Source organism: Lithobates pipiens, unplaced genomic scaffold (assembly GCF_037356315.1).
Source record: "Lithobates pipiens isolate NorthernLeopardFrog02 unplaced genomic scaffold, aLitPip1_a1.2 Scaffold_23, whole genome shotgun sequence".
Taxonomy (NCBI): Eukaryota; Metazoa; Chordata; class Amphibia; order Anura; family Ranidae; genus Lithobates; species Lithobates pipiens.
In genome coordinates, this window is record NW_027507785.1 from 11,527,816 (window position 1) to 11,545,702 (window position 17,887).

Here is a 17,887-nt window from a genome sequence, read left to right on the forward strand (position 1 = left end):
ACACAAAAGTTCTTTTCAGGACTGGTATAGGTGTTAGGTCAGCAGCCTGAGTTTCTTTTGTCAGTTTAGATAAAGGGACAGAGCGCTGTATGCTGCTATTTTAGGGACAGCTCAGCCAGATTAGTCTTTCTTCATCATCATCATCATCATCATCATTAGCTGTTACTATCAGGTCCACAAAAGAGCTGTTCCAGCTAATCGTTCCAGCCTACTCTTTTTTGCCAATTTGTATAGGGACAGGCAGGAAGCAGTGTTGTCAGGCAGTGAGGATAATTTTAAAGACTTGCTGTTACTATTAGTTCCACAAAGGTTCTTTTCAGGACTGGTATCAGTGGTACGGTAATAGGCTTGTACACGTATAATATTCTTTCTTCCAAATATAGAAAGAATATTATACTTGACTGCTGCCCTTCTGCTGCAGTCTGCTAATCATTCACAACTCACTTGTTCCACAAAGCTCTTTATCAGGACTGGTAACTTGGTCTGTCTAGGGTGCTACGGTACATAGGCTTGGGTGCGGTACAGTCTGCTGTTCTGTAAGGACCGCTATCGGTCCACAATACATAGGGTTGCCGTGCACTACTGCTGACCGCTGCCCTATACTGCAGCAGTCCTTCATTGGTATAGGGACTGACGTACAGTCTGCTAATCACTAACACACAACCTGCTTGGTCCACAAAAGTTCTTATAAGGACTGGTAACTTGGTATAGGGTGCTACGGTACATAGGCCTGAGTGCAGTACAGTCTGCTGTTCTGTAAGGACCGCTATCGGTCCACAATACATAGGGTTGACGTGCACTACTGCTGACCGCTGCCCTATACTGCAGCAGTCCTTCAGCGGTATAGGGACTGACGCACAGTCTGCTAAACACTAACACACAACCTGCTTGGTCCACAAAAGTTCTTATAAGGACTGGTAACTTGGTATAGGGTGCTACGGTACATAGGCCTGAGTGCAGTACAGTCTGCTGTTCTGTAAGGACCGCTATCGGTCCACAATACATAGGGTTGCCGTGCACTACTGCTGACCGCTGCCCTATACTGCAGCAGTCCTTCATTGGTATAGGGACTGACGTACAGTCTGCTAATCACTAACACACAACCTGCTTGGTCCACAAAAGTTCTTATAAGGACTGGTAACTTGGTATAGGGTGCTACGGTACATAGGCCTGAGTGCGTTACAGTCTGCTGTTCTGTAAGGACCGCTATCGGTCCACAATACATAGGGTTGCCGTGCACTACTGCTGACCGCTGCCCTATACTGCAGCAGTCCTTCATTGGTATAGGGACTGACGTACAGTCTGCTAATCACTAACACACAACCTGCTTGGTCCACAAAAGTTCTTATAAGGACTGGTAACTTGGTATAGGGTGCTACGGTACATAGGCCTGAGTGCGTTACAGTCTGCTGTTCTGTAAGGACCGCTATCGGTCCACAATACATAGGGTTGCCGTGCACTACTGCTGACCGCTGCCCTATACTGCAGCAGTCCTTCATTGGTATAGGGACTGACGTACAGTCTGCTAATCACTAACACACAACCTGCTTGGTCCACAAAAGTTCTTATAAGGACTGGTAACTTGGTATAGGGTGCTACGGTACATAGGCCTGAGTGCAGTACAGTCTGCTGTTCTGTAAGGACCGCTATCGGTCCACAATACATAGGGTTGCCGTGCACTACTGCTGACCGCTGCCCTATACTGCAGCAGTCCTTCAGCGGTATAGGGACTGACGCACAGTCTGCTAAACACTAACACACAACCTGCTTGGTCCACAAAAGTTCTTATAAGGACTGGTAACTTGGTATAGGGTGCTACGGTACATAGGCCTGAGTGCAGTACAGTCTGCTGTTCTGTAAGGACCGCTATCGGTCCACAATACATAGGGTTGACGTGCACTACTGCTGACCGCTGCCCTATACTGCAGCAGTCCTTCAGCGGTATAGGGACTGACGCACAGTCTGCTAAACACTAACACACAACCTGCTTGGTCCACAAAAGTTCTTATAAGGACTGGTAACTTGGTATAGGGTGCTACGGTACATAGGCCTGAGTGCAGTACAGTCTGCTGTTCTGTAAGGACCGCTATCGGTCCACAATACATAGGGTTGCCGTGCACTACTGCTGACCGCTGCCCTATACTGCAGCAGTCCTTCATTGGTATAGGGACTGACGTACAGTCTGCTAATCACTAACACACAACCTGCTTGGTCCACAAAAGTTCTTATAAGGACTGGTAACTTGGTATAGGGTGCTACGGTACATAGGCCTGAGTGCGTTACAGTCTGCTGTTCTGTAAGGACCGCTATCGGTCCACAATACATAGGGTTGCCGTGCACTACTGCTGACCGCTGCCCTATACTGCAGCAGTCCTTCATTGGTATAGGGACTGACGTACAGTCTGCTAATCACTAACACACAACCTGCTTGGTCCACAAAAGTTCTTATAAGGACTGGTAACTTGGTATAGGGTGCTACGGTACATAGGCCTGAGTGCGTTACAGTCTGCTGTTCTGTAAGGACCGCTATCGGTCCACAATACATAGGGTTGCCGTGCACTACTGCTGACCGCTGCCCTATACTGCAGCAGTCCTTCATTGGTATAGGGACTGACGTACAGTCTGCTAATCACTAACACACAACCTGCTTGGTCCACAAAAGTTCTTATAAGGACTGGTAACTTGGTATAGGGTGCTACGGTACATAGGCCTGAGTGCAGTACAGTCTGCTGTTCTGTAAGGACCGCTATCGGTCCACAATACATAGGGTTGCCGTGCACTACTGCTGACCGCTGCCCTATACTGCAGCAGTCCTTCAGCGGTATAGGGACTGACGCACAGTCTGCTAAACACTAACACACAACCTGCTTGGTCCACAAAAGTTCTTATAAGGACTGGTAACTTGGTATAGGGTGCTACGGTACATAGGCCTGAGTGCAGTACAGTCTGCTGTTCTGTAAGGACCGCTATCGGTCCACAATACATAGGGTTGACGTGCACTACTGCTGACCGCTGCCCTATACTGCAGCAGTCCTTCAGCGGTATAGGGACTGACGCACAGTCTGCTAAACACTAACACACAACCTGCTTGGTCCACAAAAGTTCTTATAAGGACTGGTAACTTGGTATAGGGTGCTACGGTACATAGGCCTGAGTGCAGTACAGTCTGCTGTTCTGTAAGGACCGCTATCGGTCCACAATACATAGGGTTGCCGTGCACTACTGCTGACCGCTGCCCTATACTGCAGCAGTCCTTCATTGGTATAGGGACTGACGTACAGTCTGCTAATCACTAACACACAACCTGCTTGGTCCACAAAAGTTCTTATAAGGACTGGTAACTTGGTATAGGGTGCTACGGTACATAGGCCTGAGTGCAGTACAGTCTGCTGTTCTGTAAGGACCGCTATCGGTCCACAATACATAGGGTTGCCGTGCACTACTGCTGACCGCTGCCCTATACTGCAGCAGTCCTTCAGCGGTATAGGGACTGACGCACAGTCTGCTAAACACTAACACACAACCTGCTTGGTCCACAAAAGTTCTTATAAGGACTGGTAACTTGGTATAGGGTGCTACGGTACATAGGCCTGAGTGCAGTACAGTCTGCTGTTCTGTAAGGACCGCTATCGGTCCACAATACATAGGGTTGCCGTGCACTACTGCTGACCGCTGCCCTATACTGCAGCAGTCCTTCAGCGGTATAGGGACTGACGCACAGTCTGCTAAACACTAACACACAACCTGCTTGGTCCACAAAAGTTCTTATAAGGACTGGTAACTTGGTATAGGGTGCTACGGTACATAGGCCTGAGTGCAGTACAGTCTGCTGTTCTGTAAGGACCGCTATCGGTCCACAATACATAGGGTTGCCGTGCACTACTGCTGACCGCTGCCCTATACTGCAGCAGTCCTTCATTGGTATAGGGACTGACGTACAGTCTGCTAATCACTAACACACAACCTGCTTGGTCCACAAAAGTTCTTATAAGGACTGGTAACTTGGTATAGGGTGCTACGGTACATAGGCCTGAGTGCGTTACAGTCTGCTGTTCTGTAAGGACCGCTATCGGTCCACAATACATAGGGTTGCCGTGCACTACTGCTGACCGCTGCCCTATACTGCAGCAGTCCTTCATTGGTATAGGGACTGACGTACAGTCTGCTAATCACTAACACACAACCTGCTTGGTCCACAAAAGTTTTTATAAGGACTGGTAACTTGGTATAGGGTGCTACGGTACATAGGCCTGAGTGCAGTACAGTCTGCTGTTCTGTAAGGACCGCTATCGGTCCACAATACATAGGGTTGCCGTGCACTACTGCTGACCGCTGCCCTATACTGCAGCAGTCCTTCATTGGTATAGGGACTGACGTACAGTCTGCTAATCACTAACACACAACCTGCTTGGTCCACAAAAGTTTTTATAAGGACTGGTAACTTGGTATAGGGTGCTACGGTACATAGGCCTGAGTGCAGTACAGTCTGCTGTTCTGTAAGGACCGCTATCGGTCCACAATACATAGGGTTGCCGTGCACTACTGCTGACCGCTGCCCTATACTGCAGCAGTCCTTCATTGGTATAGGGACTGACGTACAGTCTGCTAATCACTAACACACAACCTGCTTGGTCCACAAAAGTTTTTATAAGGACTGGTAACTTGGTATAGGGTGCTACGGTACATAGGCCTGAGTGCAGTACAGTCTGCTGTTCTGTAAGGACCGCTATCGGTCCACAATACATAGGGTTGCCGTGCACTACTGCTGACCGCTGCCCTATACTGCAGCAGTCCTTCATTGGTATAGGGACTGACGTACAGTCTGCTAATCACTAACACACAACCTGCTTGGTCCACAAAAGTTTTTATAAGGACTGGTAACTTGGTATAGGGTGCTACGGTACATAGGCCTGAGTGCAGTACAGTCTGCTGTTCTGTAAGGACCGCTATCGGTCCACAATACATAGGGTTGACGTGCACTACTGCTGACCGCTGCCCTATACTGCAGCAGTCCTTCAGCGGTATAGGGACTAAGAGTTTTGTCACAGGGTGATTTAAAAAATGACAGGCAGAGGAAGAGGCAGGCCCTTCCGCAGGGGTGGTAGGGGTAGGGCAGGAGCAACAGCCTTGAGCCAAAGTGGGAAGTTGCAGAAGGTGCGTTCAATTACTTTAAAGGACGCACCAGACTTGGTTGAGTGGCTCACTCAGCCTTATTCTTCTGCACCCTCCTCATCCTCTCGATCTGCACCCTCTTCTTCACTCTCTGCTATGTGCACCCCCAAAGACACTACCACCAACAACACGACCACCACCACCACCACCACATACCTTCCGCTTGAGTCACTGGAATTATTTTCCGATCCATATCAAGAGGACATTTCTGATGCGCAGCCACTCTTGGTATTGGATCAGGAAGAGGAGGTAGCAACAAGCGCTACTCAGCAGTCTGACGCCAGTACCCAGATCAGCCCAAGGAGGAGGTTGGTCCCCGGTGTTGCTGCCTACTCTACTTATAGCGGTGGGGAAGGTGACGTTGATGATGACGTGTCTAGTGATGTCACGTGGGTGCCCACAAGAGAGGAAGAGGAGGGGAGTTCAGAGGGAGATATGGACCAGCAGATAGGGAGGAGAAGCAGCAATGACTTACATTGCACAGCAGGGACAAAGCAGACTGCAAATGTATCAGGAGCGAGTCATCGACCATGTACGGTCACATCTGGCGCTCCCAGGACACCGGCACATGGCTCCGCAGTGTGGGCTTTTTTTAACGTGTCCGCTGCTGACAATAGCGTTGCCATCTGCAATCTTTGCAGTCAACGCGTTAGTCGCGGTAAGCCCAATACTCACCTAGGGACGACCGCCTTAAGAAGGCACATGAGCAGCCATCACCGAGCCCAGTGGGAGCAACGGAACACACAAAGCCACACTGCAGGCTCTCACCGTCCAGCCTCGTCTTCTACTTCTCCTTCTCCTCTCTCCTCACAATTGTCCTCCACTCCACCTTCCATCACGCCAAGCTCACATTTTTCTGCAAAAAGGCAGGCTTCCGTGGGCCTAATGTTTGAGCGTAAAAAAATGATGACGCCGGATAACCCTCTTGCCCAACGGTTGGCGGCTGGCTTGTCAGAACTCATAGCCCGCCAACTACTGCCATATAAACTGGTGGACTCGGAGGCCTTTCGCAAATTTGTGGCCATTGGAACACCACAATGGAAGGTCCCAGGAAGGAAGTATTTCTCAGAGAAGGGCATCCCAGAGCTATATGGCCATGTTCAGCGGCAAGTGAATGTATCTCTGGCACACAGTGTCGGTGCCAAGATACATCTGACCACAGACACGTGGTCTAGCAAACACGGGCAGGGAAGGTATATCAGTTTTACTGCCCACTGGGTGAACCTTCTGACGGCCGTCAAGCATGTAACCCGTGGCACCCGTGTAGATTTGGTTTTACCGCCACGGATTGCATGCAGGCCTGACTCTTCTTCTCCTCCTCCTACTCCATCCTCCTCCCTCTCCTCCTCAGCTGCCTCCTCCTTTTCCGCTGCTAGCGTCTCTTCCACTGCACCGCCCAAGCTCCCCAGAACCTATTCCACATGCCAGGTGAGACGTTGCCATGCCGTGCTGCGTCTGTTGTGCCTGGAAGCAAAGAGCCACACTGGCCCGGCACTCCTTTCAGCTTTGCGTTCACAGGCAGATGAGTGGCTAACACCGCTCAATTTGACAGTTGGTAAAGTGGTGTGTGACAACGGTGCCAATCTGCTTAGCGCATTGAAACAGGGCAAAATCACGCACGTGCCGTGCATGGCACACGTCTTAAACTTGGTCGTGCAGCGATTCCTTGTCAAATACCCTGGGGTCCAGGACATCTTGCGGCAGGCAAGGAAAATCTCGGCCCATTTCAGAAGATCTTACACGGCCATGGCTCGCCTTGCTGACATTCAGCGGCGACACCATCTGCCGGTCAGACGTCTTATTTGCGATTGCCCGACGCGATGGAACTCAACCTTCTATATGCTTGATAGGCTGCTCCAGCAGAAACGTGCAGTTAACGTCTACCTGTATGAACTCTGCGAAAGAAACGGTTCTGGGGAGCTGGGTTTTTTTTCACCGCGCCAGTGGCTGCTCATGCGCGACACATGCAGACTTCTGCGGCCATTTGAGGAGATCACCAAACTGGTCAGTCGCAGCCATGGCGCCATCAGTGACATGGTACCTTATGCCTTCTTTCTGGAGCGTGCATTGCGTCGTGTCATTGATCAGGCTGTGGAGGAGCAGGAGCGGGAAGATGAGGAAGTCGCAATGCTGGATGAATTCCCAGGGGGGGCTACTCTATCTGAGACAAGTCAACAACAGGAGTCTGATGAGGAGTCAGAGGAGGATGGTGCCGGGGCGGATGAGCAGGAGCAAGAAGAGCATGCTTTAAACCTTTCTGGGATCCCTGTTGTGCGAGGATGGGGAGAGGAGAATGAAGAGGACGACATTATCCTGGATGATGAGCAGGAGCCAGGCCACCACACCGCTTCCACTTTAGTGCAAATGGGGGCCTTCATGCTCCAGTGTTTTAATAGGGACCCCCGTATAAAAAGCATGAGGGTCAAGGACCAGTACTGGGTGGCAACGTACTTAGACCCCCGGTACAAACACAAAATGGCGGAAATGTTACCGCCGTCGCAGAGGGCTGTCAGAATGCAGCACTTCCAGGCCTTGCTTCGAGAAATGCTGCATTCTGCTTTTGCGTGCGCTGGCAGAGTAGCAATTCCCACTCCCAGAGAAGGATTTGCGGGTACCAATCCAACAGCGCCTGCAAGAAGAGGCCGGTTTGAAGATGTGTTGGTGACTTCGGATATGAGGTCATTCTTTCAGCCGACCCATCGACAGGTGTCATCCGGATCCAGCATCAGGGAACGCCTAGACCGTCAGGTGTCCGACTACATTGGGTTAACGGCCGATGTGGACGCTCTGAGGAGTGATGAACCCCTAGACTACTGGGTGGGCAGGCTTGACCTCTGGCCAGAGCTTGCCCAATTTGCAATCGAACTGTTGGCTTGCCCCTCATCCAGTGTCCTGTCCGAAAGGACGTTCAGCGCAGCAGGGGGGATTGTGACCGATAAGCGTACTCGCCTAGCTCACCACAGTGTTAACTACCTCACATTTCTAAAAATGAATGAGGCATGGATCTCGGAGGAATTCAACACATGTGATCAGTAGACCATGTATATGTCTATAAACAATTTTTGGAATCAAGCACACAGACCTTCTTAATTCATTTGGCTCACTTCCCTGACCCAAAAAAGCACACCGTACTATATGCCCCTACCCTCCTCTTTGAAGAGGTTGAGCGGTGTCATATTTCTACTGGGGCTGCTTATTATGAGGGGTTCCCACCATCCCTGTGCTGTGCTGACTTCCTCCTGGGTGTTCTTATTATGAGGGGCTCCCACCATCCCTGTGCTGTGCTGACTTCCTCCTGGGGGTTCTTATTATGAGGGGATCACACCATCCCTGTGCTGTGCTGACTTCCTCCTGGGGGTTCTTATTATGAGGGGATCACACCATCCCTGTGCTGTGCTGACTTCCTCCTGGGGGTTCTTATTATGAGGGGATCACACCATCCCTGTGCTGTGCTGACTTCCTCCTGGGGCTGCTTACGGTGCTGCTGTCAGCGCTGTATGTCACGGAGCTGCTGTCAGCGCTGTATGTCACGGAGCTGCTGTCAGCGCTGTATGTCACGGAGCTGCTGTCAGCGCTGTATGTCACGGAGCTGCTGTCAGCGCTGTATGTCACGGAGCTGCTGTCAGCGCTGTATGTCACGGAGCTGCTGTCAGCGCTGTATGTCACGGAGCTGCTGTCAGCGCTGTATGTCACGGTGCTGCTGTCAGCGCTGTATGTCACGGAGCTGCTGTCAGCGCTGTATGTCACGGAGCTGCTGTCAGCGCTGTATGTCACGGAGCTGCTGTCAGCGCTGTATGTCACGGAGCTGCTGTCAGCGCTGTATGTCACGGAGCTGCTGTCAGCGCTGTATGTCACGGTGCTGCTGTCAGCGCTGTATGTCACGGAGCTGCTGTCAGCGCTGTATGTCACGGAGCTGCTGTCAGCGCTGTATGTCACGGTGCTGCTGTCAGCGCTGTATGTCACGGAGCTGCTGTCAGCGCTGTATGTCACGGTGCTGCTGTCAGCGCTGTATGTCACGGAGCTGCTGTCAGCGCTGTATGTCACGGAGCTGCTGTCAGTGCTGTATGTCACGGAGCTGCTGTCAGCGCTGTATGTCACGGAGCTGCTGTCAGCGCTGTATGTCACGGAGCTGCTGTCAGCGCTGTATGTCACGGTGCTGCTGTCAGCGCTGTATGTCACGGAGCTGCTGTCAGCGCTGTATGTCACGGAGCTGCTGTCAGTGCTGTATGTCACGGAGCTGCTGTCAGCGCTGTATGTCACGGAGCTGCTGTCAGCGCTGTATGTCACGGAGCTGCTGTCAGCGCTGTATGTCACGGTGCTGCTGTCAGCGCTGTATGTCACGGAGCTGCTGTCAGCGCTGTATGTCACGGAGCTGCTGTCAGCGCTGTATGTCACGGAGCTGCTGTCAGCGCTGTATGTCACGGAGCTGCTGTCAGCGCTGTATGTCACGGAGCTGCTGTCAGCGCTGTATGTCACGGTGCTGATGTCAGTGCTCTGTATTACGGTGCTGCTGTCAGTGCTCTGTATCTCCTGCACCCTCTTGTTTGCCTACCCTGGTCCCTGACCTTCCCTCTCCTCCATTGCCTTCATTAGCTCCATAGTCCTGAATTGTCAGAACAATTTCCCAAATAAAAAAAAAATGCTTGTAGTTATCGATCCCAAATTCACCTCATACATGTATTATGCTATTGTCCAGGTGGTGGGACTACGTGCTACCCCCTAATAATTACCCCGTGGCCGCAAATTCGACCTAAAGGTTTGCGAAATTCGCCTCCCATTGAAGTCAATGGAGCCCGCGGCGAACGGTCGTTTTCGCGAACGTTTGTGCCCGTTCGCGTTTCGCGTTCGCGAAACGTCCCGTCGGAAGTTCGTCCATCACTACACACAATCACACCAAAATCCGACGGATTCGAAAGTGATGACGGAAGTAAGGAAGTTCATAGCCAGTAGCCAATAGCTGCCCTCACGTCGGTTTTTGAATTGAAGCATGTTCCATTTCTAAAGTCTGTCAGATTTTTGCAAATCAAAAGTCCGCTGCAGCCCACACACGATCGAATGGTCCGCCGGAATCGTTCAGTCGGACCTTTGATGTCGAAAAATCCGGTCATGTGTACGCGGCATTATACTCTTTTAAGTACACACTTATTTCTTGGATTCTGTTCTTGAACATTGATTTCATTCTACTTATACATTAACTACAATACTATTCTAGAATAAATGATCTGGTTTACCTTACCATACCAAATGGATCCATACTTGTTACCTCAAATATTTATTGTACTTGATTGTTATAAAGTTTGTTTTTAAATCACTTATTTGACGATGGTTGTTGTGGTTCCGGAGATAGCCACTGCCCCTCCAATACATCCTTGAGTGCCCGACTAATTGGTTTGGACACTCTTGGACAAATTGTACCCACTGGCTGGTGTTTTTTCACCACCCCGTGGATACTAGCTCCATTTAGGAGACACCTTCTCTTTAGCTGAAATACACGCTTCTTATTTCATTGACTAAATATACATAAACAATATACTGACTAACCCCCTTCTCGATCCTCACTTTTCTCTAATCTCTCATTAACCATTATCCCCCTAATTTCTCCCAGAGAGATAATCACACAAACTATCTCCACAACACTTGACTTTCTTCAACTCAAATAATGGTCCCTCTAAACATAATAACACTTAATGTACAAGGTCTTATCATACACCCCTGAAACGTACTAAAGCTTTTCGATCCTTTCGAAAACGAAATGTACATGTGGTATGCCTACAAGAGACACACTTTTCAGCTCAATCATATGCAAAATTCCTTAGTTGTAAATACCCCCAAGTTTACACCTCTTCAGTTGAAACCAAACAAAGAGGTATATTAATTGCTTTTCATAATACAACACCATTTACACTCCATACGGAACTTAAAGACCCTGAAGGTCGATATATACCTTTATCTGGTCTCTTACAAGATACTGAAATCACAATAGTCTCCTTTTATGCTCCCAACAAAAATCTGCTGTCATTTCTCTCCCATCTATTTTCTGTGGTAGAAAATCATAAACGAGGCACTCTTACATTAGGTGGGGATTCAAATCAAATAATATATCCATTCCTAGACAAATCCCCAACTTCGGCAACAGCTCACCGTCACTCATATCAACAACTTCTTATGCCGCGTACACACGACCGGACTTTTCAACATCAAAGGTCCGATGGAACAATTCCGGCAGACCATTCGATCGTGTGTGGGCTGCAGCGGACTTTTGATTTGCAAAAATCCGACAGACTTTAGAAATGGAACATGTTTCAAATTTTTCCGCCGGAACTCCGCCGGACCCAGTTCCTACCGAGAAATCCGCTCGTGTGTATGCTAGTCCGACGGACAAAAACCAACGCGAGGGCAGCTATTGGCTACTGGCTATGAACTTCCTTATTCTAGTCCGGTCGTACGTCATCACGTTCGAATCCGTCAGACTTTGGTGTGATTGTGTGTGGCCAAGTCCGTTCATTCGGAAAGTCTCTGTCAGAGGCTCTGGCAGACTAAACATACCACCGCAGGACGCCACTCCGGAACCTGCCTACCCGCCGGCCGAGGGATAAAGAAACAGCGCTGGTAACGGCGGTCGGCCCTCCATCTTCTCCCCCCCCCCGCCCCCCCACCTCTTCGGTACAGGTGTCTAGCAGAACGCTGAAAATAACACACAGGCAATTAAGGAGATCCAGATGAAGATTCACACATGGAGGAATAACGTGGGAAACAGATAAGTCCTGCAGATTTCTGCAAGTTATAGCCGTTTTTAGGTGTATGCAACGAGGCACATCATAGAAGCCTCATAAAACAAGCCACGAGGAGATAGGCTCCAGAGGACGTCGTAGTGACGAAACGCGTAGGGCGTGGCCACGTTGTGTGCACTCGTTTGAGACGAACGGAGTTTTTACTATACGCATATGCTTTTAATACAAAATGTGAGTAGATTTTAAATTTAATAAACGAACGATTTGGTTAAGAACGTATTACACTATGGATATGTCTTTCCTTATACATTAACGTTGGATATTACACGGACGGAACAACAAAGCTTCACCCAGTGCACCTGCAGCAGCCAGAGAGCGACACAGTGGCTTACATTGTGAAGGTTCATCTAGCCCCACGAGGGCATTAACTCTGGTGAGAGCATTTATATACCATAGCACAGAGTGGCGCACCGGGGATGAAGTTTTCTAAGTGAAAGTCCACACTATTTGCACAAGTGAATCAAATACCTCCCATTGATTTTTTGTAATCATTACAACAATAATCCGAAGAGGCAGCACTATCAAGCCAAATATTAATTTTGGACTTATATTGGACTCAGAAGCGTCTTCATGCGATTATTGGTTGAAAACATTGTTGATCTGCACATTTAACGCCTTTATGCGGTTTTTTGGTTGAATGATTTCTGATCCTTGGTTGCTCTGATCTGTAGTTGTCTTTTTGCACAATTTTTTTGCACATGTTTGCACAATCTGTTTTCAACTAATATATCATCGAATACTAATAACAATTTCACCTTTTTGCACATTTAATGAATGTTTTTAATAACTTGATACGCACAGGACAATTAACACTCATTTGTTGTTTTATTATAATGAAATGTGAATGTTGATTTCACATTATTTACACATTATCTACACATAGTTTGCTTTGGACAAAATTGCTTTAGGATATCTTTGCACGGTAGCACCAACAGTTTTTTCTTTTCTCTTCCCTTTTTTATATATAAAAAACAAACACTAGGGCTTGATAAGTTAATTCATTTTATCACTGATAGGGTTTAGCGCCATACCTTTTTTATTTCACACGAGGAGATAATAACAGCCACCCCCACTGGGGATATCATACGGGTAAAAAAAAAACACATATCTTCCCTAGAGATTAGATAAACTAAATAGGAAAGATTAGGGGCGGCTGTAAAGGCTGTAAAGGCTAATCCACAGTTGGGTACTGTGATGAAAAGGGAGTTCCTGGTGAAAATTTCCTGCCGTGAAGAGAGGACACGAGGGGACTAGCAAACTGGGGAGACGACCACGTGAGACAAAAAAAAAAAAGCAACATGAGCAGAGCCTCAAAGCAAACCGCTAAGGGGGGAGGCCCTAAGACTCCAAAAAATACCGCCACTGAAAGTACCATAAAACAATATATGACCCAAGGAGTTAGTCCGAGAGGTGGTGGGAAGGAAAAGGCGCCCCCTAACCAGGGGAAAAATAGGGAGACGGAAAAAACAACAGGGGAAACCTCAGATCAATCTAGAGATGAACTGACAATGGAGAGTGAATTGGAATTAAGTAAAAGTGAAGATCAAAAGACAGACGAACTGGGAATAACAAAAGGGACAATGAGGGAGATGCTCCTAAAATTGGAGAACTCTATAAAATCAGATATCAGCATGCTGAGAAGCGATTTAGGATATTTATTAACGAGAGTCGAGGCAGTGGAAGAAAGAACCAATACACAAGTGCAGAAGCTAAATAAAGTACAGGCACAAGTCAAGACAGTTTACCAGAACCAGAGAAGAATTCTCTATCGACTCGAAGATCAAGAAAATAGAAATAGAAGGCAAAATCTGAGAATACGATATGTCCCAGAGAACAAAAAAGAAGAGTTAAGGGACATTATGAAAGACATATTTTGTCCTATATTAGACAATGGAGAGGAGGCATTCCCCAGCATAGAGAGGGTGCATCGGGTCGGGAAGATAAAACCTGAAGAAATAGGAAGGGGAAGATCACACGATATCATCGTAAGATTCGAACATTACGAGGACAAAGCGGAGATCTGGAGGAAATTAAGGGGAAAATCCCCATTTAAATACGCAGAAACAGAGATACAAATTTTTCCGGACCTAGCACCTGAGACCTTATCTAGAAAACGTCTCTTAAAACCCCTGCTGGAACAGATGAGAGCACGGAATATCAGATACAGATCGGGGTTCCCAGCTTGCCTGCTAGCATTTAAAGATGGAAGAACAGCTAAATTAAGTTTCCCTGAAGAGCTAGGAAAATTTTGTGAGAAACTGGAGATTCAAATTCCAACTTTACCCGGCTGGACAGACGGGTTTGAGGAAATATCCTGAGAACATGACTGTCAAAGCAAAAGAGGCGGAGACAAAAATCTTTTGGGGGACGGGGGGAGGGATGGAGACGGGAGGAGATAGTATGATAATCTGGCCGGACGGGGGGCAGTCCCATTCCCCTCCTTTTTCTTTTCGGGAATACACCTAAGGAAGGAGGGAATGGAGGCAAAAGGTGGAACCCCACCTCAGAGCATTAAAGACTTAGAAATGGCAGAGATTTTAGGCCAATTAATAAGTCGAGGGCCATATGGTGGCCAAAACAAGGGGGGAAGGAGGTGGTAGGGGGGACAAGGCGGTGGGGGGGAAGGAGGGGTTTGGGATGGAGGGGGAGGGAAGGACATGTCAGTAGTGAAACCCTTAAGGTAAAAAAAAGAAAACAAGGTCACAATAGAGACTATGGATAATAAAAAAATTGATTTAAATTTCCTGTCCTATAACGTCAGGGGGCTTAACACAGTAAAAAAGAGGCATAAAATCTTGGCAGAATTAAAACAGTTTAAGGCAGATGTGATCTTTCTCCAAGAGACGCATATATCACATACGTCAAGGCCCAGGCTTTACTCTAAAGACCATCCGAGATGGTATTATGGGGATACGATCTCAAAGAGGGCAAGAGGAGTAGCGATAGGATTCGGGAAAGACATCCGCTTTATTTTAGAAGGAAGAGAAACAGATCCAGAAGGAAGACATTTATTTCTGAAAGGAAAACTGGGAAACATCAGGTATACACTGGTTAATATCTACTCCCCGAATAAAAATCCTATAAAATTTTTCAAGGGAATACTGGCTAAAATACAAGAATTTAAAAGTGGCCAGGTGGTTATAATGGGGGATCTGAATTTCTGCTTAGACCCTGGGTTAGACAGCACGTCCCGTGCGCTGGGAGGGAGTATTGTCCAATTAAAAAAGATAATTCAAAACTTAAGTAAAAACGAACTAGTGGACGTATGGAGGGTACAACACCCAAAAATATTGGACTATACGTTTTTCTCCCCGGTACACGGGACGTACTCTAGGATCGATTACGTCTTCGTGGAGCACAGAGCCTTAGAGATGGTACTGGAAACAAGCATAGAAATAATAACACAGTCAGACCATGCGCCTATAAAAATGAAAATGCAGATTCCCGGACAAAGTAATCAAGCCTTTAGGTGGCGGTTAAATGATACACTAATTTATGATAAAGAAGGAGGTGAAGTAGTGAGTAAAGAATTAGAAAAGTATTTCTCGATCAATGAGACCGAGGGAATTTCCGGGCAGGTTTTGTGGGATGCCCACAAGGCGTACATTCGAGGGATCCTGATCTCCCGGGGCTCGCAGGAAAAAAAAGAACGGGCAGAAAGGAGTAATAAACTAAGGGAGGAAATTTTCAGAATAGAACAACAACATAAACTGGGTATCGCAGATAAAAAGATATATCAGAAATTAATATCCAGAAGAGAAGAACTACGTGGGTTAATGGAACAAGAAACCAAAAAATATTATAACCAACTTAGTAAAGTAAGATATCAAGAAGAAAACAAACCCACTAAATATTTAGCTAATATGCTCCAAAAGAAAAAAGCTATGAATTATATAGAGAAAATACAAACAGAACACGGGGATATGGTGTACTCCTCAAAAGAAATAGCCAAATCATTTAAAACATATTACGGGAGATTATATGCAGTAAAAAATAGGTTGACAAGTATAGAAGGGAAATCAAAAGAAATTGATAAATATCTAAACAAGGCGAGACTTCCTAGGATCAGTGAAATTGATAAAGAATATTTAGAAAACCCCATAACGGAAGAAGAAATAAATAAGGCGTTGGCGGAATCAGCTCCTGGGAAAAGTCCTGGACCTGACGGACTGACAATCAGCTATTATAAAAGGTTTAAGGATATCCTGATACCGAAACTCTGTAAGTATATGAACGGAATTGGGACAGAGTACGCCGTGAGTAAAGAGGCGTTGTCTGCCTCAATTACGGTTATACGAAAGGAAGGAAAAGATGAGACCAAGTGTGCCAGTTATAGACCAATATCACTTTTGAATGTAGATACTAAATTATTTGCTAAGGTATTAGCAAATAGAATGAAGACAGTAATGAATATACTGATACACTCGGATCAGGTAGGGTTTGTCCCTGGTAGGGAGGAAAAAGATAACGGGGTTAGAACCTTATTGATTCTATTTCAAAGGAAGAGGACGGAACCCCCGGCCATATTATTGTCAACAGATGCCCAAAAGGCCTTTGATAGGGTCGATTGGAGATTCATGTTCCAGACAATGGACAAAATGGGTATTGGCCCAAAGATGGTCAAATGGATTAAAATGCTGTATCATCACCCTACAGCGACTGTAAACATTAATGGGTTGCCCTCCTCTTCCTTTGAGATGGAAAACGGGACTAGACAGGGATGCCCACTGTCGCCCCTTCTTTTTGTGCTGTCGCTGGAACCCCTACTCACGACGATTAGAAATAACCCGGAAATAACAGGAATCATGGCGGGGCAGGAGGAGCATAAACTTGCAGCATATGCGGACGATGTACTGTTTTATATAAGTAACCCTAAAGGTTCACTGTCTAAGATAATTAAGGCCCTGGACGATTATGGGAAACTATCAAATTTCAAAATTAATCAAATAAAATCTGAATTTCTCAATATAAACGTAAGCATACAAGAAGTACAACTAATCCAAGAACAATGTAAATTTAAGTGGACTAAAGACTTGAAATACCTAGGAATAAAACTGGCAAGTACTTTAGACAAGATTTACCACTTAAATTATATCCCTCTATTAAATGAAATAAAAACTGAAATGAGAAGGGTAAGTAATAGACCGATCTCTTGGATAGGTCGAATAAATGTGTTTAAAATGTTTATCCTCCCAAATATTTTATATAAATTCCAGATGTTGCCGATCGGAATACCCCCCAGTTATTTTATAAAATTAAAATCATTAATGAGCAAATATATATGGAATAATAAAAAACCTAGTATCTCCCATAGTGTACTAAAACAAGAAAAAAGGAGGGGGGGACTGGCGGTTCCTGACTTACAATATTATTATCAGGCGGCAGTGTTGTCAAGAATTGTCGAATGGGCGAAGGGAAAAAAAGATGAGAAAAGATGGGTCAATTTAGAATATATATATAGTAAAGCACAACTTAGTAAGATAATATGGAACCCTCCAAAAAATAGGGTGTTAGATATAGGCACAAATGAGTTGACACGGATTGTATTGAAGATATGGGATAAGGTATATAAAAGATTAAATGGACACTATAACTCACCGTTGATAACTTTGAAAGATAATGAGTATTTTCCTCCGGGTAGAAGGGACATAGGAGGGAATAAAATAAATCACAAATAAAAGACATAATCAAAAAAGGGAAACTTATTTCACACAAAGAATTAGTACACACGGGATTTATGAGGAGTGATAGGTGGCGCTATCTCCAGCTGACCCATTTCATAGGAAAACTACCCCAGCCAATTAGATCAGAAGATGAACTGACCGGGCTGGAACAATTATGTACAGCCGATAGAGTCAAGGGTACAATCTCAAAGCTGTATGGGTTGCTGATGTCGGCCAGCCGGAGAGAGATGCCGCCATACA